Here is a 26,146-nt window from a genome sequence, read left to right on the forward strand (position 1 = left end):
AATGTTTAGAATTAACAACACAGGCAACTTCCTGCTCTGATGATTTGTCCCTGAGATACCAGCATCTTGGTCTGGCGGCATTTGGAACAAGGCCACCTGCTCAGCCCCCAAAGTGGGCTGAAGTATTGTTTGCTAAAGAGTAAGTTAAGAATTTCTCACGTCTTAACTTCTTGGGTATGCAATCTTATCTTTAAGGTGGAATCCTTCTTGCCTTTTACTGTGTTGTTTATGCCTGGGCTTACCCCCTAAATTAGTTGCCCAGTTTGCAAAATCACCTCATCAGATCTGAAGGAGGAAAGACAGCACATAGGCCTGGGCCTTTTAGCATGCTCAGGTGAATCTTACACATGATTATAAATGATTAGCTTAATAAAAACATGTGCTACTCTTCTTTCTCTGGGGAATATTAACTGATTTCACTGAAGAATGACTCTAGAGCTGAATGTTTAACACAAAATTTTAGTAGGGGATTTCCTTGCATGTAGTTACATTGCTCTGACTGCAAATATCCTATCTTGCTTTTTCCTGAGGCCCCTCACCCTACTCTGACTACACCCACAGCCCCTGTCTCACTTAGGTCAGCACCTTTTACCCTACCACAGACAGTTTTTTAATACATATTTCATTTTTGTCATTTGGGGAGTACCTGTACTTTGAGGTTTCTTATCTGGGGAGTGTCTGTGCCCTTAAAGTCACTCTGTCTCTGTGGCTTTATTTAATCAATCCTCTGAGTCATCTCTGGCTCTTTGGCTTTATCCAGTTAACTACCTGAGTTCTTGGTGGGTCCCACTCTCTTTTCATCTTGCTGGAATCTGTCTTTCTGCTTGATGGATTCTTTGTGACATCTGTATACTTCATTCTGTGACACTCCCACATCCTAAGTAACAAAATTTGAATAGTTTTTGATTTCCTCATTGCATTGTGAAAATATAAGGTATCTATCACTGAAGTATCCCATGAGATACTCCAAACCCCAATGCATTCACCATCTCTGTAGTTTTGCCTTTCAGAATGTCATATAAATGGGGTCCTGCAAGTGTATGGCCTCTTCAGGCTGGATCCTTTTATTCAGATGTCTGTATGTAACATTCATCCACATCTTTGCATGGGTTCATGTTTCTTCCTTTCTGTTGCTGAATAGTATGCCATCGCTTGTGTACAGGTTGAAAATAATTTTTCCTCTGTCCTTCCAGGTTCTTGGCTGAGACTCTCCTAGTAATAAAATACAGATCAATAGGAGAAAAACGTAAGTTTAATAACGTGTATGCTTCCCGTATACATGGGATATTCCCAGGAAAAGGGAAGTTCTCCAAAGACCCAAGTCATCACCTTAGCCATTTTCATCTACAAACAAAAGAAAGATGTTTGGGGGAAACCAGTTAAGGGAGGTTATCAGGCAAATCTTCTGTAACCAAGGGTGTGGTTGTCATGCAAATTTAATTAAGTGTTTGCCTTTTCCATTGATAAGAGTTTCTACCGAGGGAGTCATTACCCTTTTCCCTGTGTAGACGGGGAGACAGCCTTACAAAGGGAGATTTCCCTAATACAGGTAAACATCCCTTACAAAAGGTTAAGTTCTAGTAGTTTTTCCTAGTTTGTGTCTGCAGTTTCTTAAAAATAATCAGTATGCCAAGGAGATATATCTTGGGATTGTCAAATAGGCGTCCCTTCACTTCCTTAACTATGAAGTAGTCAGGGAATATTAGGAGACCCGCTTCTTCCGGACTTGGGAGGCACCGGCGCTGGAGGAAAGGGTGCGGGAAGCGTCGTGGGCGCGGGCTGCTGAGGGCTCATTCTGAGAGAACAGGAGAGGAGAAGTCCGCCACGGAGGCCCTGCGGGTCGGCTGCGCCCGCTGTGGAACCTGTGGGTCGGTGTGTGGTGCGGCCCTGTGCACTGGGCCGGGCGGGTTCGCTGCAGGCCCGGGTCCCGCGCCCGCCTCGCCTCCCTGGTCCTTGCAGCGTCAGCCGGGTAAAGCTTGCGTTCTGCGCTCCTCGGGGACGCCCGACAGTGAGAGGCCCCTGCGGATCCACAGCGTCAGGGTGATTTGTTCTCTTTCCGAACAAGACGCCGTGGGGACCTTGGGGCGGGGGGTCGCCTAGAACCGTGGGCTGCATTCAGCCTGAGACCCTGTGCAGTTCCCGCTTCCTGTCCGCGAGGGCCTTAGCGCTCCATGGTGTCGCCTGTCACCTGTCGCTGGGTCTGACAGTGTCCTGAGCGCGGGCCTCTCCCCTCCTCGCTGGAATGCGTCGGCAGGTGTTTCGTTGTTTATGATGCAGTCAGTCGTACGTGGATCGTGTTCCTAACTTCTCTTGGAGATGGTTGGTTATTAGTGCAGAGAAACGACCGATCTTTGCATATCAGTGTGTTGTTCTTCAACTTCACTGGTTTTGTACATTAATTCTAACTTTTTTGGTGGAGTGACGTGAAAAATTGTGACCCCACCCCGCTGATTCTACCGCAACCTGGGTCATCACAACACCGCAGGCACAGTGCCTTTAGGATCCTCCTGCTGCACCCTAACCCATATCCTAACCCCAATCTCTAACCTCTAATCCTAACGCCTAACCCCACAACCCTAACCCATAGCCCTGGCCCTAACCCCTAACCCACATCCTAATCCAAACCAAAATTCCTAACCTGAGCCTTATATCCAAACCTCTAATCCTTAAATTCTAACCATTAATCTTCTAAATAAATACCAAACCTCTGAATCCATAAATTCACAAATTTTAAAGCTCTAAATTCACAAAGCCATAAGCATAACATCATGTACATAAACATAAACTTAAGCCATAAACCACAAACCTACTTTAAAAATAAACCATATCAATATCCGTAACTGTAAAACATAACCATAATGCATAACCATTAGAACAATGCCTAGCTATCATTAACTTTTATCCATAAAGTATATTCAAAACCATGAATAATAATCATAAACCAATAGCAATTACCATTACCTGTAAGTTCAACCATACAACAGTAACTTTTACTCATAACAGTATCCATTATTTATAACCATAAATCATAAAAAAACATTTACCTTTAACCATAAATCCTAGCCCTATCCTTTAACCAAATCCAAAATCTTTACTATAAGTCCTAACCTTAACTATTAGCCATAAATTTAAACCAATAATGTAATCCATTATAATCCATAAACATACATAAGTACAAACAACCCCCATGAACTAAAATAAAAATTAAACATGAACACCAACTGTTAACTATTACCGTAAGTCATAAACATTAACAAGTATCCACATTTACTGCACACTGTAACCATAAACAATAACCATTGCTCATAAATGGTAATGTTAAACCAAAACAATAAAGGATGAACCATAAACCCTGACCTTTAACCATGACCATAACTTTACATCATAATCATAACCCATAACCATAACCATAGCTGCTACCCTTGTCCCATTCTTGGCCCCTGCTCTGCAGCCCCAACCCTAGTCCTAGCCCTAATAGCTGCTGAGAACAACCCCTTTCCAATGAGGTGGCACAAAAATAACACAGAGAATAAAAAACCACAGACCAACATCCCTTATAAATATGGATGTAGGAATACTCCACAAAATAACAGCAATATAAAACCAACAGCACATGGAAAGGATTAGGCACCGTAAGCAAGTGTCTCTATACCAGAAGTTCAACAGCTTTTCAACATAGTAAGACTATGTAAGCAAAAAACAGTCAGCAAGGTAATACACCACAATAATCATATGAAAGAAAACCATGTGGTCAGATGAATTGATGTAGAAAAAGCTTTAAACAAAATCCACTAAAGAAAGTAGGCATAAAAGGAAATTTGGTCAATATGATAAATGGCATTTATACAAAACCCAAAGCAAATGTCACAGTCAATATTGAAAGGGTTAATTCTGAAATCAGGAACAAACCAGTATGTCTGCTTTCCCCACTGTTATTTAATATTTTACTGGATGTTCTACCCCAGATCAGTGAGTAAAGAAAGCCATCTTCATGTGAAAGAAATAAGTAAAACTAGTCTCTGCATGGATCACAGAGGACATCGTCCTATATATAAAATTTACTAAAAAATCAGCAAAAACTTATTACAACTAGTAAACTAACTCAGCGAAGTTACAAGGCAAAATATCAGCATTCAAATATCTTGTTTTATTTGTATACACTAGCAGTGAATAGTTTCAAAAATAATTTTTTTAATTACAATTAAATAATGTCAACATTCATAAAATGGGAATAGATTTAATCAAGGTGCAAAACTTGTACATTAAAAATTATAAAACATCGATTTAAAAAACTAAAGAAAAGCTAAATAAATGTAAAGACCTCTCATGGTGATGGAAAGACAAATACTGTTAAGATGGCAATGGGAACAGATTTAATGTGATTCCTATGAAAATTCCCAAAGCCTTTTGGGAAGAAATGTGCAAGCTGAGTCTAACTCATATGGAATTTCAAGGGACCCCAAAGAGCCCTTGAACACAGTCTTGAAAAAGAAAATCAAAGCTGGAGGCTTTTGCTTCCCAATATCAAATTTAGTAAAAAGTATAAATAAAACATTGTGACACTGGCATAAAGATACACAGTTGACCACTGGACAGCATGGGTATGAACTGCATAGGTCCACTTAAGCAGGTTTTTTCCCACAAATATATTTAAAAATTTTTTAAGATTTATGACAATTTAAAACATTTTATTTTCTCTAGTTTATTTTATCATAAGAATACAGTATGTAATACAGTATATGTAGATCAATGGAAATGAATGGAAAGCCCAGAAATAACCCCAACCATCTAGACTCACTTGATTTCTGACAAAGGTAGACAGCATTAATTTGGGGAAATAATGGTCTTTTCAACAAATGGTGCTCGGTAACTGGCTATCCACGTGTGGAGGAATAAAACCGAACCCTTAACTCACACCATATATAAAAATTAACTCAAAATAGATAAAAGGCTTAAATGTAACAGGTAAAATTATAAACTTTAGAAGAGTAGATGGAGATAATCTTCATGATTTTGGATTTAGCAATGGCTTCTTAGATGTGACACCAAAGTACAAGCAATGAAAGAATAGATAGATTTCCTCAAAATTAAAAAATGTTTCTGCATCAAAAGATGCCAACCAGAAAAAGCCACAGAATGGAAGAATATATTTGCACACTGTACATCTGATAAGAGCCTGTTACCTAGGAAACATGGAGATCTTGTACCTCAACAAGAAGACACCCAACTTTTAAAATGGACAAAAGACACCAGATAAGACGTATAAATGGTCAACAAGCACATGAAAAGGTGTAGTTATGGAAATGTGAATTAAAACCACACTGACACGCCTTCACACACACTAGTATCGTAAGTGTGAAGTGGTAAGTGTGGTAAAGTGGGACTGCGGGGAACAGAGGTAAGAGTATTTGTACTGACACTGCAAATTTTCTGTATGCCTGACATGTCTGGAAAGTAAATTACTTTTCAAAACAACCGCGTCAGTCCCTCAAAAACAGCAGAGCAGACATGACAACCCCATCATGGAGGCCATGCCCTCCCCCGTCCAGTTAACACGAAGTGGAGGTCTACTCTTCTTGCAGGGGTCCAAGTGTGATCAGGAGGCAAGTGGGAGGATTCCCCTGCAGCCACTGGGCCTTGGGTGTTGAGGAGGACCTGCGGTAGAAACAGTGAGATTTTAGAATTCCAGTGTCCCACATCACTCCACCGCAGGCTTCTCAAGAGAAGCGCTCAGCAGTCAGCGCACTAGAAGCTTCTCACCTTTCTCTCCCGCCGTCGGTCCTGCCTGCAAGCAGTCGCGGCCCCGGCTCCGGTCTGCCCTACGCGAAGCCCAGTCCAAGGCACCAGCGCGCATGCGCCGCACGGGTCAGGGGTTTAGGCACAGGCGCCCCCTGGGGGCTGTGGTGAACGGTGGAAGACGCGCGCTCTCAGCTCGGGAGGAGGCGCCCCCTCGCGGCAAACCTGCTGAACAACGAAACTTTGTTCATACGCAGTCGGCACGAATTTCCCGTGTTCTCTGAACAGTTAAGGAACAATTCGTAGGAGACCATACGGAATGTAGATATAAGCTTTACAACTTATACCAAAATTCACAAAATTATAAAAATCTAGATGAAACCAAGAAAATCTACACTATCTTGTATTTGCTGATGAGTTTTAACACCCAACACCAAAAGTTTATCCACAAAAGAAAAAGTTACGTGGGATTTACAAAATTAAAATTTTATACTACAAAAGACCTTTTTCATAGAATCCAAAGACAAGACACAAACTGGGAGAAAATATTTGCAAAATACATTTTTGGTAAAGGATTTGTGCTCAAAATATACAAAAGTAATAAAAAAATTAAAAATCTTTTAACATTAAAAATAGATAAGGTTCTGAACACACACCTCGCCAAAGATATGCAGATAGTAAATAAGCATACAAAAATATGCTCAACATCATGTATCACTGGGGAATTACAAATTAAAACAGCAACATAGCACTGCACACCTAGGAGAATTGATAAAACTCCAAAAAGATGACACCACCAATTGTCATGGGGTGAGGAACACCGGGAACCCTCCTGCATTGCTTCCAGAATGCAAATACAGCCCCTGTGGAAGAGAGTCTGGTAGTTTCTTTCAAAACAAGTCTCACCTTAGGATACAAGAATTGCACCTCCAGTATTTAGACAACTGCTTTGGAAACCTATATCCCAACAAAAATCACCATAGTCTGATTCAATAAATAATTCAAGAATGGACACAGAGGAGCCATTGAGTATTGATAGTTTATTTGGAGATTTAGAGTTGAAAGAAAGGAGAGTACAGGAGTTTGGGGCACGGGCAGACCCAGAGAGCCTTTTTTATATGGAAGATGAATATTCATTAAGTGGCGTTAGGTTTCAAAGGGAACAGGTGGAGTCTTGTGGAGTTCGGACTTGCTCCACACTCACTTCTGATGGAGGCGGTTTTTTGGTTACATTTAGTTCTCCTTGGAACTGTCATGGCAGGGGAGGGGTGATTTTTTACTGTGCTAGTGAGGTTGTAATGTATTTGGAGGTGACGTCAGCATCAACTCCTCTTCCATGTTTGAACTAGCCAGTTTTGGCCAGTCTATTATCTATAGACCCTTTGCCCATGCCAGTGGAACAGCTTGTACAGAATGTGTAGAATGTAAACAAGCATCCCACCAAAGTCCCCCTCCCTCTCGCTACTTCTGTCTGGCTATCTACTCTAAAAGAGGGGAGATCCATTGAGCTGCAGAAAAAGAAAGGTTTTTAAAGGCAGTGAGAGAAAGGAAAAACAAAATTATTAACAAAGAATGTATTGTTTTAGGCAAGGTTGCCCTCCTAGAGGGAATGGAAGAGGTCTATCATTGGATTACCTCCTAGTGTTGACCAGGAAATTGAAATTTGGCTGGTTAAATGTTATTATATTCCGGGGACAGGATGAGGGGGCAGAGATTCAAACTGCAGTTTCGTTAGGTGTTAAATCTCGGTTCACTGACATGGGGCCTTAATATAAATGACTTCATTTTGAACCTGTGACTTTATTTTTAACATATGTATAATGTTAAGTGAAAGAATCCAGTCTGGAAGGCTTTACACTGTAGGGTCCCATTTATAGGACATTATGGACAAGGCAAAACTACAGAGATGGTAAATATATCATAGGGTAGGCGGTTTGGAGTGTCCCATAGAATACTTTAGTGATGCATTTGTCTAAGCCCATAGATTTTTACAGTTCAACAAGGAAGTCAAAATCAATTCCAATTTTGTTACTTAGCATGAATACAAAGAGAAATACAAAATATGACAAAGAATCTAACTTTATTAAAATGTATGAAAACAATGTCTTGGTGGTGGGACAAAAGTTTTTGATATAAATAACTTTGGAAATGAATGGAATCTGTAGACTAAAGACAAACTGTACTGGACATAAACAGTGGACCCTATTTTATAAAGATCTCTCCCATGATAAGGAAAAATTCAAAGATGTCCTAAAGTAAAGTGACATATGGGCCAGACAATGAGGTAGAGAAGGGCAGGTGATCAGTCGATAGCAATGAAGTGTAGCTGACCAGAAACTCCCATGTCTCTGGATAAAGTCATTTCAACAATTATCTAGAAGGTCCCCAGAACCACCACATCCCTCTTGTGTGTGAACAGTGCCTGATCATCGTCAAAAACAATCTGTATTGGTGCACATGGTGTCACGGGGAAGACAGTGTAGCTCTGAGAAGACTAATAGGGACTCTGTGGCATCTTACTACACTGATGGACAGTGACTGCAATGGGGTATGGCGGGGGGACTCGATAATAAGGGAGAGGGTAATAACCACATTGTTTTTCTTGAGAAATCTTCATAAGAGTGTATATCAATGATACCTTAATAAAAAAAGAGAATGAAAATAAAGGTAAAGTATCAAGCCAAAAAAAACAAAAAACAATCTGTAAGCCTTCTTTATGGACTATCCACCTGTCCCCTGGACTTGCCTCACTTCACATTACCCTATTTTCCTTGTCTACAACCAATGTAAATTTAAAGAACTTTCTTTCCTTGAAACCCCTTATAAATATCTCCTGTTTCTTCAGTGTGGCAGACTAGTTGTTTCTGTTAACTGGCTTTGCTGCTGGTGAAGCAGAGACTTCTTGTTCCAGGATTCAGTGCTTTTTTGCTAACATCTGAAACAGCTCAACAAACCCTTTTACTTCTGACATCCTTAATCTCTATAGTTATTTATTTATCACCCATGAGGGTAGTAGCTAACAATCCTGAAACCACTTTATCTGTAAATTTGAATGGAACAATCAATGAATTAAATAAACGACAGGTGATGGGCACCAGGTTTCTCCATATTACGGTGGGAGCTTACAGATAAACAGAGGAAGATGATAACATCCATGTGATAATAGATCCAGGTGAATCATCAGTGTAAACGCACCTTTAGCTTAATGTGGATACAGAAAGTTCCACATAGAAATCTTTATAATTAGGTGTGTATTCAAAGGCTGCTGTGCATGCATATATTTACATGCATGGTCCACTGAGCACATTTAGCTCCAACATTTAAATTTGTAATACCATTCTTGGATAACAGGAGACAGGACATTATTGAAGTATAACAAAGTAGGGAAGTACAAAAAAAAAAGGGGGGGGGGCCTACAAAGATTGAGTATGTCAAAGGGAAACAGGAGCCAGTGGAAGGGGCTCTCCATAGCCAGAGCAGCCATGACCTGAGCAACCAGACTCTAGGGCTGGACTGCCACCAAAGAGTAAAATAATGAACTGGGCATCCACACTGGTAAAAATAAGTGATTACACTGATTTTTATACATGGGGTTGAACAGAGATCTCCTATTGCAGAAGAATTCTGAATAACTGATGTAGATACTCAGCCATCCAGCATGAAGGTGGTGCTAACTCCCCTTTCCTGAAATGGGGGATCCACGGAGCATCTTCTAAAGAAGATGCAAAGATTGGACCTGGGGAAAGGTAACTTCCCAGTAGGGAAACTGGACAAACACTACCTCAACCAATGACCCCAGTTAACACGAACAGTCATAATTTGCCTTGAGAGCATGTTCAGAAATGAACTGCATCAACCTGGAAGCCTAGAGGAATTGGGTGATTTCCTAGTAAAAATACACACTAACAGAATGGGTCCTACGACAAGGAAAACACAAGCATACTAGTTACACACACACCATCCAGAGTCCTCTTTCCTAACTTTTCCTTTCAGTATTCTGGGGAAGGAACCGGGACAGAGCTGTTGGGAGCCCCCTTGAGATCTGACTCCATGCAGTGTCTCTCCCCCAGCCATGCCCCATCCAGGGAGGACTTCAGGCGAGGGAGTCTCAGGGATTATTGATTCTGATGTGTCAGCTAGGAATTTTTTTTATTGCAAGACACTGGACACAGCTATTGGAGTAAAATACATTATTTAATGGCGAAAGTAAATTAATACTTGCAGGAGGCTTAGGGCCAACTATAGCATTAGAAGTTACAGATTCCACACAAGACCACTGTCAACTTATGATACCAGCTGTTCGGGGGTCTTCCACACACGTCCAGGCTTGACAATACACTGGAAGGACTCCCAGTGCTTACTGCAAGTGGATATAATCACCATTACAGTTTATTATGGGGAAAGGATACAGGCTAACATGACTCACAGGGAAAGAAGCAAAGGCCAAGCTCAGAGGGATTACAAACATAAGCTTGCATTGTCCTCTCCCCATGGGGTCAAGATATGTTACTCTCCCAGCATCAATGTGCCATAATACACATTGAGTGTCATCAATCAGTGAAGATTACCTAAGCCTTAGTGTTCACAGTTTTTATTGGCACTCTATTACATAGGCAGGACTGATGGATTAATAGCCTAAGTGGTTGAACTTAGTCTACAGGTCAAAAGATACTGAGGAGTTAAAAGATTCCATCCTAAGTCACGTAGTTGATCTTTCTGGCATGGACAGCTCCCACCTTAGCATCTGGTGAGGCCAGCCCCCACCCAGACCAAAGACACTCCTATCACGTATGACATAGGTTACCTTCCAGAAACTAAAGGCAGAAGCCAGACTATATCTTCAGGCAAAGCTAAATTCTTTACTACACAATCCTCCATATTACTCATACATGTAAAAAATGACACACACATAAAGCTTAATAACCACAGCATTGTTTGTCATATTAAAAATTTGGAACAACTTTTCCAAACTCAACTCCCAGTAGAGTGCTAATTGAACAAATTTATTATATATTTATGCAGTGTGCCTGAAAAAAGAATGAAGTAGCTCTTGTAGCTCTTTACATACCAATATGGAGCAATATATTTCTTAGGAGAACTAGTGTTTACTATCATTGTGCAAAAAAAAAAGTATGAATTTGTTTCCAAAAGCCCAGGCCAACTCTGGAAGGATAACCAAGAAGGTAATAATATTGTTTATCTCTAGGGAGGGCAGCAAGGTGGCTAGAGGATGGGCTGGTAGAGAAATTTCCATGCTATACCCCTGTTTATTTATGTGTTTTGAATTTTGAAGAAACATCATCTACTAATAGATAAAATAACTTAAAATTTAAAAAAAAGCTCAAAGCCCTACTTACTTGAGGTCTATGCTATGGCTAATTCCTCCTACTCTTGCTGCTGGCTTCAAATTTCTGGAAGATACCCACCATCAAGTTAAGGGAGTTTTCCTTTAATTTATTTTCCAGGGAATACTTAAAAAAAAATTAATATAGGAATTGATGTCAAATTTTGTCAAATAATTTTTCAGCATTTACTGAGATAATATTTTCCCTCTGTAGTCTCTTAGTATACTGAATTACAGTAACAGATACCTTAATGTTGAATCATTTTCCCATTTTTGGAATAAATCCATAATATATTATTCTTTAAATCCACTGCTGGACTCAGTTTGCTAGTATTTTATTAGGATATTTTTCATCCAGATTCCTAAGTAGAATAAACCAATCATTTTCTTCTAATTCACTAATAATTAGTATCAGACTTATGCCAGGATCTTAAATGAATTGGGAGATGTCCCTCTTTCTATATGTAGAACAATGTATGTAACAAGGAAATTCTCTTGTCCTGTTTGACTACTGAGCCACATAAGCTTTGTTTAGGGTAGATATTTGACTGCCTCTTCTTTTCTGGTTGTTTTCTGCTTCTTAAACCATTTTTTATCATCTGCATTGCCCTAGAAAACCATCCATTTCCTCTAGTTTTCCATATTTATTCATATAAAGTTTCACATAATTGATTTATCCTTTAAAAAATTCTTTGGTATTTGCAACTGCTTCTCCTTTACTGATCCTAATTGTATGTGTTACCTTTTTTCGTGATAAGGCTTGCCAGAATACTTTAAAATTTTGATTTAATTTTTTAATTTTGGGGATGTTGCTACAGTCAAACAGTTGGCATGCTCAGATTGGATAATTTCAGATGAGTTTAACAAAGGACTCTGCAAAGGCATAGGCAGATTATAGGGGGCTATAAATGCAAGGGGCTAGTAATTGGGGGGGGTGATCACTCCTGGACATAAATGGGTGAAGGAAGAGCACAGAGACCAAAACCTGGGAGAAAAGAGTCATGGAGGGGCTCACCCCGAGGGGAGCTCTGATTTGACAATGGGAGACATAGGCAGACACAGCCTGCAGAGGGAGAGACAGGACGAAATGCTCTGACCTGCCTGCCCCTCTTTTCTCCCTCCCAACTCTAGCTAGTGCTCCCCATTGGCCAAACTCAGCTGGGGACCTGTGGATATAGTCCATTGGTATCAGTCTCCTGGGACACAGAATAGGGTGGTGAGGGGTGAAGGCTCTGGTAGAGCAATGGAAGATGTCCAGTGCTTCTTAAAGAGCAAGCATTTGTTTGATGATGTATGTTAATGTTGTTTTCTTTTTCATCTATTTTTGCCTTTATGCTTACTAATTCCTTTCTAATTTCTTTAACTGCTCTTTTATAGACTTAGTTTACTTTCTATCTTTTTTGTTCTAATATATTCATGTAATGCAAAAAATTTACCTTTAAGTACAACTAGATTGTACATAGTTTATTTTTTTTTGTTTCAATACATTGCTGGATTTAGTTTGCTGATGTTTTACATACATTTTTATCTTTCTTCAAATGTTTATAAAACAATTGTGAAACCATCAAGGATTGTTACTTTTTGAGTACCATTGATATACAATTTTCTGGTTTCACATGAACAACATTGTAGTTTCAACATTCACCCATATTATCAGGTCCTCACCCCCGCCTCCATTGCAGTCACTGTCTATCAGTGTAGTAATAGGCTATAGAGTCATTATTCGTCTTTTCTGTGCTGTACTGCCTTCCCTGTGACCTACCTATATTGTGATTGCTAATTATAATGCCCCTTTATCCCCTTCTTCCTCCCCCCCCCCACTCCCCAACCCCTCCTCTTTGGTAGCCACTAGTCCCTTTTTGGAGTCTGTGAGTCTGCTGCTGTTTTGTTCCGTTTTGCTTTGTTGTTATATTCCACAAATGAGTGAAATCATTTGGTACTTGTCTTTCTCTACCTGGCTTATTTCACTGAGTATAATACCCTCTAGCTCCATCCATGTTGTTGCAAATGGTGGGATTTGTTTTCTTCTTATGGCTGAATAATATTCCGTTGTGTATATGTACCACATCTTTACCCATTCATCTGCTGATGGACACTTAGGTTGCTTCCATATCCTGGCTATTATAAATAGTGCTGTGATAAACATAGTGGTGCATATGTTTTTTTTGAATCAGGGATCTTTTTTTCTTTGGGTAAATTCCTAGAAGTGGAAATCCTGAGTCAAATGGTATTTCTATTTTTAGTTTTTTGAGGAACCTCCATATTGCTTTCCACAATGGTCAAACTAATTTACATTCCCACCAACAGTGTAGGAGGGTTCCCCTTTCTCCAAATCCTCACCAGAATTTGTTGTTTCTTGTCTTTTGGATGTTGGCCATCCTAACTGGTGTGAAGTGATATCTCATTGTGGTTTTAATTTGCATTTCCCTGATGATTAGCGATATGGAGCATCTTTTCATGTGCCTGTTGGCCATTCGAATTTCTTCTTTGTAGAAGTGTCTGTTCAGATCCTCCACCCATTTTTTTAATTGTTTTTTTTTTTTTTTTGGGTGTTGAGGCATGTGAGTTCTTTATATATTTTGGATGTTAACCCCTTATCAGATATGTCATTTACAAATATATTCTCCCATGATGTAGGATGCCTTTTCATTCTGCTGATGGTGTACTTTGCTGTACAGAAGCTTTTTAGTTTGATGTCTCATTTGTTCATTTTTTAGTTTGTTTCCCTTGCCCTAGGAGATGTACCCAGGAAAAAGTTGATCATGTTTATATTCAAGAGATTTTGGCAATGTTTTCTTCTAAGAGTTTTATGGCTTTGTAACTTCAGGTCTTTGATCCATTTTGAGTTTACTTTTGTGTATGGAGTTAGACAATAATCCAGTTTCATTCTCTTACATGTAGCTGTCCAGTTTTGCCAACACCAGTTGTTGAAGAGGTTGCCTTTTCCCCAGGGTATCCATGGCTCCTTAACCATATATTGATTGGCCAAATGTATGGGTTTATATCTGGGCTCTCTATTCTGTTGCATTGACCTATGGGTCTGTTCTTATGCCAGTACCAAATTGTTTTGATTACTGTGACCTACAGGCTTTTATATACCATGCTTTTATTTCTAATATAATAATTTGTACTTTCCTTTTTTTCTGGTCTATAGACTAGGAATTATTTAGAAATGGATTTTTTCCCTGTATCATTGTGTTTATTTAAAGTCCAAATATAGGCAAAATTGATCCATGGTGTTAGAAGTTAGTATATTGGCTAACTTTGGGAAAAAGGGGCCTTGGGAGGGGAAATGATGAGGTTGTTGGGATGCTGGTAAATTTCTATCTTGTCCCCAATGGTGATTACATGAGTGTATTCACTTTGTGGAAATGCATTGCACTTGTGTTAGTTAGCTTAAGCTCCCATGACAAAATAACAGAGGCTGGGTGGCTTAAATGTTGAAATTAATTTTCTCACAATCCTGGAGGCCAGAAGTCCAAGATAAGGTGCCAGTCAATTTGAGGGCCCTTTTTATGACTTGCAGATGGCTGCCTTCTCCCTGTGTCTTCACATGGCAAAGAGAGAGAGAGAAAGCATGCGAGAGCACACTTGGGTCTCTCTTCCTCTTCTTGTAAGGGTACCAGCCCTATAGGGTTAAAGACACACCCTTATGACCTAATTTAACCATTATCATCTCCCCATAGGCCTAATGTTCAAATACAGTCACACTGGGCCTTATTGCTTCAACACAGGACTTTTTGGGGGGTATACAATTCAGTATGTGGCAAGCTATTCACTTATGATATCTGCAGTTTTCTAAATGTATGTTATAGTTCAATTTAAAAAGTATATTCAGTAAAGTAAATGAAAGAGAATACAAACATCTGATATCCAAGTCCCATGGTCACATCTGCTCTTGGAGACATGTGGACCACATAACCAAGCAATGCAGAGATGGGCCAGTGCTCATACCCAGTGTATAAACCTCAGCCAGATTTTGACTCTCCAGGCTTGATCAAGCTCTTTGCCTGACTGCCTACTGTGGGGCATATCTTAGATTGGTAACAAAGTGCTCATGGTCCCTGCACAGGTACCTGTGTGCTATACCTCATCTCCCCTCCAATCTTCTCCATCATCAAGCTTATAACTCATAAACAGGCTGTGGTCTGTAGTTACTATGTGAATGGTAGTGGCAACTGCAGCCAGGGAGCGGGTCCAGGCCACAGGGACTATAGAAGAAAATGTAAAAGAAAATACATATCTTAATGACACCATCATAGACAAATCTTGTCCATCAGGTAGGATCCATGCAAGAGAGTGGTCCTGTGATAGGACAGTGGCAGGAAAGGATCTTGTTCTGGCCTAGTATACCAGACTTGTACCCACCTCCCTGTGGGAGTTACAGATGGGTCAATATATAGGGCTACGGGAGGTACATGCACTGGCCATAAAGATAAAACAAAACTTCCCCATAAGATGCTCTTACTTCCTGAACATTTTGGGTATGCTACTATGATCTTTGGGGTCCACTCTACTGTTACTCCAGGAATACACAGGAGGTCACTCCAGGGCTTTTCCCCAAGGTGCCAGAAGGGCCAGCCATCACTGATTCATGTGTCAAAATGTTCAATGCCACATCCATTCAACAGTATCTCCAGGGTTTAATGCAGTAGGAGCTGGCAGCAGGATGTTGCTCTGCTGGCCATACCCTGGCTTCAAGAACTCTCCTTTGGCTTGCACATACAGTTATACAGGAAAGGCAGCAAAGTGTGCTAGCATATCCACAGGGTGGAAAGCTCATTCATGGGGCTTCTCATTCAAATACTGTAGCACTGTCCATAAGCGAAATGACCAGCCCTGTAGACTACTGGTATCTGACTTCAGGCCAGATTTCAACAAACCATTGTACCTCTCCATCATGCCTGCCCCAGAAGGGTCATAAAACTTCCACTTTATCCCTAATTGCTGCACCCATCCTGGTAATGCATATCTAGTAAAGCCTCTGTCATTCTCAATCACCTGTGGCTGGCCATAGGCTGCAAAGAGATGCTCTAGGCCCCTCTTGGTGGTTTGCTGATTTGCACAACATGCAGGAAAAGCCACCAATGCTCCAGTAGCCATGTCCACACAAGTCACGGCATACTGATATCCTCCTGATATGGGCAGAGGCTCAATATAGTCTATCTGCCACCTGACAAGGGGTATTGGCCCTCTTAGTGTTGTCCCATGTTGCTTCAGGACTCGGTGTAAGTCCCTCTTAGAGCACACAAGGCACTCCTTCTGGCCTCTGCTGACTTCTTCAAAGGTCAATGGCAAGCCCCATCGATGGGCTACAGCCCACATTGTCCTTTGCCCTGAATGCAACAAATGCTGGTATAGCCATTGGGCCACATCAGAGGCAGGCTTTCCTTTTAGCCAGAGCACCTGGGCCAATGTGTGCTTCATCATTCGCTGGGGATGCCAAAGGCACATGGCCAGTCACATGATATACAGTAACAGTCTTAGCCTGACCAGAGGCACATAGGTCTTGCCACAACTCTTGCCCCCAAAGATGCCGGTGACTAACCATCCAGTTGGCATTATACCATGTTGGTAGCCACAGGGTCAAGCCCCTATAGACGGCCCAGCTGTCAGTGCAGATAACCATGTGGAAAGGCTCCTGAGTGATCATGAGATCATGAGCCATACTGCCTGCAACTCAGCCCATTGGCTGCTCTTCCCCTCTCCATTTCCATCCACATTATCTCAGTCTTAGGATGGAAAGCCACACAGTCCTCCACTTTGGGGGCTACCCACTATTGGAGCCATCTGTATACCAAGCATCTTCAAGTATAGGGGCTTTTCCCTCCTTCTAAGGCCTCTCACCTACCAATAGCTCAAAAGCAAGTTCTTCCTGCTTTCCACTAATATAGATCACTGGCCCCAATAAGCATTGGAGTTTTCCACTTAAGGGGCTAGTAGAGAGGGCACTATGCTTCTGTAAATATGCATGCCATTTGGCCAATGCAGGTGTCTGCCACACCACTCCATTGCCTTTGGGTCCAGTCTTGCAACCACCCCATGAAGGGATAGGTGGTTTTTACCTTGGTCGGAGCTGTTTCAGAGATGGGCTCCATAGCCAGCAAGGCATGTTACACAGCAGCCAGTTGCTTCTCTATCAAGGTGTACCGGACCTCTGCTCCTTTCCATAGTTATGACCAGAATCCAATAGTTTGCCATGTCCGTTTAGGCCATTACCAAAGACCCCATCCATAACCATCTTTGATTACATGAACATCTAGTTCACAGAGGGCCTTGATGAGTCCATACACTCAAGGCCTGTATGGCCTTGACTGCCCACTTATCAGCAGTAAAAGCAGCTGCACATGTCTCATCCAAGTCTCACCTGATTCCCTTTCATACCAACCGGTATAAGGGCTTCAGAATTTGTGCCAAGTGCAGGATAAACATGCTACAGTAGCCCTATCAGATCAATAGGCTAGACTGGAGAGCCAAGATATAAACCCAAGCATATATACTCAGCTAATATGTGATAAAGGAGCCATGGACATACAATGGGGAATGACAGCCTCTTCAACAACTGATGTTGGCAAAACTGGACAGCTACATGCATGAGAATGAAACTGGATTATTGTCTAACCCCATAGAAAGAAATAAACTTGAAATGGATCAAAGACCTGAATGTAAGTCATGAAACCATAAAACTCTTAGAAGACAACCTAGGCAAAAATCTCCTGAATATAAACATGAGCAACTTTTTCCTGAATGCATCTCCTCAGGCAAGGGGAACAAAAGCAAAAATGAACAAGTGGAGCTACTTCCAGCTAAAAAGCGTCTGTACAGCAAAGGACACCATCAGCAGAACAAAAGCATCCTACAGTATGGAAGAATATATTTGTAAATGACATATCTGATAAGGGGTTAACACCCAAAATATATAAAGAACTGACATGCCTCAACACCCAAAAAGCAAATAACCCGATTAAGAAATGGGCAGGGAATATGAACAGACAATTCTCCAAAGAAGAAATTCAGATGGCCAACAGGCACACGAAAAGATGCTCCACATCACTAATTATCAGGGAATTGCAAATTAAAGCCACAATGAGAGATATCACCTCACACCAGTTAGGATGGTCAGCATCAAAAAGACTAAGAACAACAAATGCTGGTGAGGATGCAGAGAAAGGGGAACCCTCCTACACTGCTGGTGGAAATGTAAACTAGTACAACCACTGTGGAAAGCAATATGGAGGTTCCTCAAAAAACTAAAAATAGAAATATCATTTGACCTGGGAGTTCCACTTCTAGGAATTTACCCAAAGAATGCAAGTTCTCAGACTCAAAAAGACATATGCACCACTGTGTTTAGTGCAGCAGTATTTACAATAGCCAAGATTGGAAGCAACCTAAGTGTCCATCAGTAGATGAATGGATAAAGAAAATGTGGTATGTATACACAATGGAATACTACTTGCCATAAGAAAGAAATCTTACCTTTTGCAACAGCATAGATGGAGCTAGAGGGTATTATGCTCAATGAAATAAGCCAGGCAGAGAAACACAAGCACCAAATGATTTCCCTCATTTGTGGAGTTTAACAACGAAGTGAAACTGAAGGAACAAAACAGCAGCAGACTCACAAACTCCAGGAAGGGACTAGCAGCTACCAAAGGGGAGGGGGAGGGGAAGGCAGGTGGGTAGGAAGAAGGGGATTGAGGGATACTAGGATTAGTACACATCATGTAGGGGGGGATCATGGGGAAGACAGTGTCACACAGAGAGGACAAGTAGTGACTCTCTGGCATCTTACTACACTGATGGACAGCGACTGCTATGGGGTATTGGGAGGAGGACTCCATAATATGGGTGAATGTAGTAACCACATTGTTTCTCATGTGAAACTTTCATAAGAGTGTACACCAATAATACTTTAATAAAAAAACTGTAAAGGAAAAAAAAAGACAGGGAGAGTGGGCATCTTTGTCTTGTTACCAATCTTAGAAGAAAAGCTTTCAGCTTTTCACTGTCAAGTATAATGTTGGCTGTGAGTTTGTTATATATGGACTTTATTATGTTGAGGTACTTACCCTGTATACCCATTTTGTTGAGAGTTTTTATCATGAATGGATGTTGAATTTTGTCGAATGCTTTTTAGAGTCTATGGAAATGATCATGTGGTTTCTGTCCTTCTTTTTGTTGATGTGGTGGATGATGTTGATGGATTTTCGAATGTTGTACCATCCTTGCATCCGAGATGAGTCCCATTGATCATGGTGTATAATCCTCCTGATGTATTTTTGAATTCAGTTTGCTAATATTTTGTTGAGTATTTTTGCATCAATGTTCATCAGGGATATTGGTCTGTAATTTTCTTTTTTGGTGGGGTCTTTGCCTGGTTTTGGCATTAGAGTGATGCTGGCTTCATAGAATGAGTTTGGAAGTATTCCCTCCTCTTCTATTTTTTTGGAAAACTTTAAGGAGAATGGGTATTATGTCTTCTCTATATGTCTGATAAAATTCAGCGGTGAATCCATCTGGACCAGGAGTTTTGTTCTTGGTTAATTTTCTGATTACTGATTCAATTTCTTTGCTGGTAATTGGTCTGTTTAGATTTTCTGTTTCTTCCTTGGTCAGTCTTGGAAGGTTGTATTTTTCTAGGAAGTTGTCCATTTCTTCTAGGTTTTCCAGCTTGTTAGCAAATAGATTTTCATAGTATTCTCTAATAATTCTTTGTATTTCATTGGTGTCCGTAGTGATTTTTCCTTTCCCATTTCTGATTCTGCTCATGTGTGTAGATTCTCTTTTTTTATTGAGAAGTCTGGCTAGGGGTTTATCTATTTTGTTTATTTTATCAAAGAACCAGCTCTTGGTTTCATTAATTCCTTCTATTCTTTTATTCTCAATTTTATTTATTTCTTCTCTGATCTTGATTATGTCCCTCCTTCTGCTGCCTTTGGGCCTCATTTGTTCTTTTTCTAGTTTCAATAATTGTGAATTTAGACTGTTCATTTGGGATTGTTCTTCCTTCTTTAAATAGGCCTGAATTGCTATATATTTTCCTCTTAGAACTGCCTTCGCTGTGTCCCACAGAAGTTGGGGCATTGAGCTGTTGTTTTTATTTGTCTCCATATATTGATTGATATGTTTTAATTTGGTCGTTGATCCATTATTTAGGAGCATGTTGTTAAGCTTCCATGTGTTTTGAGCCTTTTTGTTTTCTTTGTATTTGTACAATTTATTTCTAGTTTTATACCTTTGTGATCTGAGAAGTTGGTTGGTACAATTTGAATCTTTTTGAATTTACTGAGGCTCTTTTTATGGCCTAGTATGTGGTCTATTCTGGAAGATGTTCCATGTGCACTTGAGAAGAATGTGTATCCTGCTGCTTTTGGGTGTAGAGTTCTGTAGATGTCTGTTAGGTCCATCTGTTCTAGTGTGTTGTTCAGTGCCTCTGTGTCCTTACTTACTTTGTGTCTGGTGGATCTGTCCTTTGGAGTGAGTGGTGTGTTGAAGTCTCCTAAAATGAATGCACTGCATTCTATTTCCTCCTTTAATTCTGTTTATATTTGTTTCACATATGCTGGTGCTCCTGTGTTGGGTGCATATATATTTATAATAGTTATATCCTCTTGTTGGACTGACCCCTTTATCATTATGTAATGTCCTTCTTTGTCTCTTGTTACTTTCTTTGCTTTGAAGTCTATTTTGTCTGATACTAGTACTGCAACACCTGCTTTTTTCTCCCTATTGTTTGTGTAAAATATCTTTTTCCATCCCTTGACTTTTAGTCTGTGTATGTCTTTGGGTTTCAGGTGAGTCTCTTGTAAGCAGCATATAGATGGGTCTTGCTTTTTTATTCATTCTGTTACTCTGTGTCTTTTGATTGGTGCATTCAGTCCATTTCATTTAGGGTGATTATTGAAAGATAGGTACTTATTGCCATTGCAGGCTTTAGATTCATGGTTACCAAAGGTTCAAGGGTAGCTTCTTTACTATGTAGCCATCTAACTTAACTCTCTTATTAAGCTATTATAAACACAGTCTGATGATTCTTTATTTCTCTCCCTTCTTATTCCTCCGCCTCCATTCTTTATATGTTAGGTGTTTTATTCTGTACTCTTTTGTGTTTCCTTTGACTGCTTTTGTGAGTAGTTGTTTTATCTTTTGTCTTTAGTTAGTCATTGCATTAAATACATCATGCCATTCTCTTCTGGCCTGTAAGGTTTCTGTTGAGAAGTCTGATGATAGCCTGATGGGTTTTCCTTTGTAGGTGACCTTTTTTCTCTCTCTGGCTCCCTTTAATACACTGCCCTTGTCTTTGCCATTTTAATTATTATATGTCTTGGTGTTGTCCTCCTTGGGTCCCTTGTGTTGGGATTTCTGTGGACCTCCATGGTCTGAGAGACTATTTCCTCCCCCAGTTTGGGGAAGTTTTCAGCAATTATTTCTTCAAAGACACTTTCTATCCCTTTTTCTCTCTTCTTCTTCTTCTGGTACTCCTATAATACGAATATTGTTCTGTTTTGATTGGTCACACAGTTCTCTTAATATTCTTTCATTCCTGGAGATCCTTTTATCTCTTTCTGACTCAGCTTCTTTGTGTTCTTGTTCTCTGATTTTCTATTCCAGTCATGGCCTCTTGCACCTCATCCAGTCTGCTCTTAAGTCCTTCCAGAGATTGTTTTATTTCTGTATTCTCCCTCCCTATTTGCTCCTTTAGCTCTTGCATATTTCTCTGTAGGTCCATCAGCATAGTAATGACCTTTATTTTGAATTCTTTTTCAGGAAGATTGGTTAAATCTATCTCCCCAGGCCGTCTCTCGGGGGTTGTCTGGGTAATCCTGGACTGGACCAGATTCTTCTGCCTTTTCATGGTGATAGAGGTAGCTGTAGGCAGGTAGTGTGTGTGTCAGCTGGGAGAACAAAAGTCCTTTCCTGTTTGCTGGTCACCCTGCCCTTCTCTGCTGCCTGTGTCAGTTCCTGCACTCCTGGAGCAGCCTCAGGGTTAATCCCCTAAGCTGCTGTGGGCGGGGTCGCCATCAGGGTAACCCAGAGTCCTGTGGGGAGTGGCAGGTGCACTGGGTGTGCTCTCCTGTAAGAGCAGCGCCCCTCTGCGCCTTGTCCCGGTTTCTTCTGCCTGTGCTGGGCAGCTGCGCACTGGCAGTGGCCTTTGGGTCTGACCCGAGCGGCTGCGCGCTGGGAGGAGATTCTGGGAGGCTGCTGGGGGCGCAGCCACTCCCAGGTCGCTCAGTCCACCGCCACCGGTTCGCGCGCCCTCTTCCGGGCCGCTCGGCTGCCACTGCTGCCGGCTCACACGCCCTCTCCTGGGCTGCTCGGCCACCACCGGCTTGCGCGCCTGCTCCCAGGCCACTCGGCCTCTGCCACCGCTGGCTCACATGCCTGCTCCCAGGCCACTCTGCCGCCACCACTCTCAGGCTACTGGGCCACTGTGTTGGGGGCAGTGCCGGTGAGGGGAACAATTGGCAGGCTGCTTGTCACCATGAGAGCCTTCACAGCTGCGCTGCTGGGGGTTAGGCTCCTGGATTTCCCTGGGATTCCCAGCAGCTGGGCTGAGTGTAATGGGATGATATTGTCCAACTGTGAGGTCCTTGTCCCTTTAAGACTTTCAAAAAGCACTCCCTTTTCTTTTGTCCCAGGGGAGGTGGTTGTGGGGATCTGCTGGCAGATTTTGCTTTTCTATTTCTCTAATATGCAGCCCACTGTGCACTGTGTGTCTGAGCTCTTGGTGCAGATTACTAGAGCTGGTTGTTTAGCAGTCCTGGGCTTTCACTCCCTCCCCACTCTGACTCCTTTCCTCCCGCCAGGGAGCTGGGGTAGGGGGAGCGCTTGGGTCCCGCCAGGCCGTGGCTTGTATCTTACCCCCTTCATGAGATGCTATGTTCTCGCAGATGTAGATGTAGCCTGGCTGTTAGACATACTGTATCCACTGGTCTCTCTTTTAGGTATAGTTGTATTTTCAAAAATATATATGGTTTTGGGAGATTTCTGCTGCCCTACTCACGCCACCATCTTGGCTCCCCCCAAGCTTTCAGCTTTTTGTTATTAGGTATGATATTACCTATGGGTTTGTCGTATATGGCCTTTATTATGTTCAGGTATGTACTCTCTACACCCTTTTTGTTGAGAGTTTCTATCATGAATGGATGTTGAATTTTGTCAAATTGTTTTTCAGCATCTATTGAGATGATCATATGGTTTTTATCATTCTTTTTGTTAATGTGGTATATGATACTGATGGATTTATGAATATTGTACCATCCTTGCATCCCTGGAATAGATCCCACTTGGTCACACTTGGATGATCTTTTTGATGTATTTTTGAAGTTGGTTTGGTAATATTTTGTTGAGAATTTTGTATTTATGTTCATCAGGAATATTGGTCTGTAAATTTTGTTTTTCAGTTTTTGTCTGGTTTTGGTTATTAGAGTGATGCTGGCTTCATAGAATGAGTTTGGAAGTATTTCTCCTCTTCTACTTTTTGAAATGCTTTAAGAAAGATGGGTATGAGTTTTTCTTTAAATGTTTGGTAGAATTTGGCTATGAAGCCAACTGTTTCTGGAATTTAGTTTTTGGGGAGTTTTTTGATTACTAATTTGATTTCATTGCTGGTAACTGCTCTGTTCAGATTTTGTTTCTTCCTGGGTCAGTCTTGGAAGGTTACATTTTTCTAGAATGTTGTCCATTTCTTCTAGGTTATCCAATTTGTTGGCACTTAATTTTTCATAGTATTCTTAATTTCTTTGAATTTCTATGGTTTCTGCAGTGATTTTTCCCTTTTTATTTCGGATTATTTATGTGTGTAGACTCTCTTTTTTTTCTTGTTAAGTCTGGATAGGGGTTTATCTATTTTGTTAATTTTCTCAAAGAACCAGCCCCCTGTTTCACTGATTTTTTTCTATTATTTTATTCTTCTTTTATTTATTTTTGCTCTGATCTTTATTATGTCCCTCCTTCTACTGACTTTGTGCTTCATTTGTTCTTCTTTTTCTAGTTTCTTTAATTGTGATTTTAGAATGTTTATTTGGGATTGTTCTTGTTTTTTGAGTTAAGCCTGTACTGCTATGTAGTTTCCTCTTAGAAATGCCTTTGCCATGTCCCATAGATTTCAGGTTGTTGTATTTTTGTTTTCATGTGTCTCCATATATTGCTTGAACTCTGTTTTAATTTGTTCACTGATCCATTGATTATTATTTAGAACCATGTTGTTTAGCCTCCATGTGTTTGTAGGCTGTTATTTTTGTGTAATTTATTTCTAGTTTACTACCATTGTGGTCTGAGAAGCCACCTGATACAATTTCTATGTTTTTGGATTTACTGAGGCTCTTTTTGTGGTCTAGTGTGTCATCTGTTCTGCAGAACATTCCATGTATACTTGAGAAAAATGTGTATCCTGTTGCTTTTGGCACTAATCTATTCTTAAATTCCTCCATTATATGTTGCAGATACTGCATTCTTCAGTCTGAGTGCCTCTTTTTCAGGTCTTGTAGCTCTTTGCTGAAGTCCTCCCTGAGATCTTGAATACTTTCCTGCAAATCTGTGAGCATGTTTATGACTTTTATTTTTGAAATCTTTGTCAAGAAGATTGGTGATCTCTGCTTCATTTAGTCCTCTTTCTGGGATTCTGTCTTGTATTTTTGATTGGATCAAACTCCTCTGCCTGCTCATTTTGTCAGGGATTCTGTTTCTTCCTTTGTATGAGATATCTCTTCTGTGCTTTCTGATCTAAAGAGTAATAGCTTTATAAAGAAGGTATGCTATGGTGCCCAGATGTTCAAGGTTCTTTACTTTCTAATGCCCAGTTTTGTTTTGCAGGGGCTCTAGACGTTGGTGTGCAGCAGGTGTGTGCCTTTCAATCTGGTGCCTGTAGTGGCCCCAGTCTGGGTGGGAAGTTTGCTTCAGCTGCTGCCTTTGTGATCAGCTCAGGAGTCTCTGCTGAGCTCGCTGGGGGAAGGGCCACCCTCTGCCTGGCCGGCAGCAGTGGTGGGGCTGCAGGGTTAATGGGGTGGGGAGACAGATGTGCCCCAGCCAGATGCACAGTAGTGGGTTTGGACACCCACAGGGAGGAAGGAGCTCTTGGGGCTGGCTCCTCCAGGCATCTCCTTGGTTGGCCTGAAGTGGAGCCAAGCAAGCTGGGAGAGTCTCCCTCTACCTGTCAGGCAGCAGTCTGATGCTGTTGCTGGGCCAAGTGGGTTGGATCCTGGCAGCGCATGCAGGGAGGCACTTTGGGGCTGTGTTGCCAGCAAGGGGGATGGAGCTTCTGGGGCTCCCAAGAGTTTCTGATCTGTTGGGCTGAGGAAGGACTGGGGAGGTATCCTCCACGTGCCCTTTCTCCTGAGGAGAGAGTTCCATCCAACCCTTGCCCCTCTGATACCCCTCCCACTGCTGGCAAGTCTTTCAAACTGCCACCTCTGCTTTGGGTCTTAGGGCTGGTGGCACATGCCTGCCCTCCACACTGGCTGGACTCTCAACCTCCCAGAGTGTTTAGCATGTACTTGGTGTCCAGCCCCACTGTCTTGCCAATGGGTTTCAGCCCTGGGAAAGTTCGCTATGTATTCAATGTGACCAAAGAAATTGACAGCAAAATGTTCTTGGGGTGAAAGGGTTATACCCAACTTTATTTCCAGGTGGCAGGTCAGTCACTAAAATCCCGTTCAATCAGAGTGAGTCTGTATGCAGCAAGCCGGTCTCTGCCTCTGGGCCCCTCTGTCTGCACAGCCATCCGCCAGGCCTCTCTGCCTGCACAGCCATCCCACACAGCCGTCCCGCACAGCTGTCCTCTGGGCCTTTGTCCTCGGCACTGCCACCACTCCTGGCTCTGTTCTGCTCTCCTGCATCCTTTCAGCCCTTCACCATGTCACATGCAGAGCACTGGGCAGAGCTCTTTATATAGAGTCAAATTGCCCACAGGTGTGCAGTGAGCTAGTTAACCAGGGCCAGGTGAGAATCCTGGCCACAGGAACTCTCATTTTATCCACACTCAACCCCTCCAGGATTCTCTCCTCTCAATCTATGTGCCCTTAGTCCTCTGCAATGGTCCCTATGCAAGGAAGCTCGAACATT

General features: G+C 41.5%; 1 long non-coding RNA gene across 6 annotated transcripts in view; it reads right to left on the reverse strand.

Annotated features, from left to right (window-relative positions):
- Positions 1-4,132: 4,132 nt before the first annotated feature.
- Positions 4,133-26,146, reverse strand: part of LOC130680576 (uncharacterized) — a 28,861-nt gene continuing 6,847 nt past the window's right edge. For 2 of the 6 annotated variants that reach the window (XR_008993583.1, XR_008993584.1), the window contains exons 3-4: positions 5,761-5,961; positions 4,133-5,655 (exon numbers count right to left, since the gene is read on the reverse strand). This is a non-coding gene — a long non-coding RNA (uncharacterized LOC130680576). Of the gene's footprint in view, positions 5,656-5,760; positions 5,965-26,146 lie in introns of all 6 variants that reach the window. The other 4 variants (XR_008993582.1, XR_008993581.1, XR_008993580.1 and 1 more) reach the window with 2 other exon arrangements.

Source organism: Manis pentadactyla, chromosome 14 (assembly GCF_030020395.1).
Source record: "Manis pentadactyla isolate mManPen7 chromosome 14, mManPen7.hap1, whole genome shotgun sequence".
NCBI classification, from domain to species: domain Eukaryota; kingdom Metazoa; phylum Chordata; class Mammalia; order Pholidota; family Manidae; genus Manis; species Manis pentadactyla.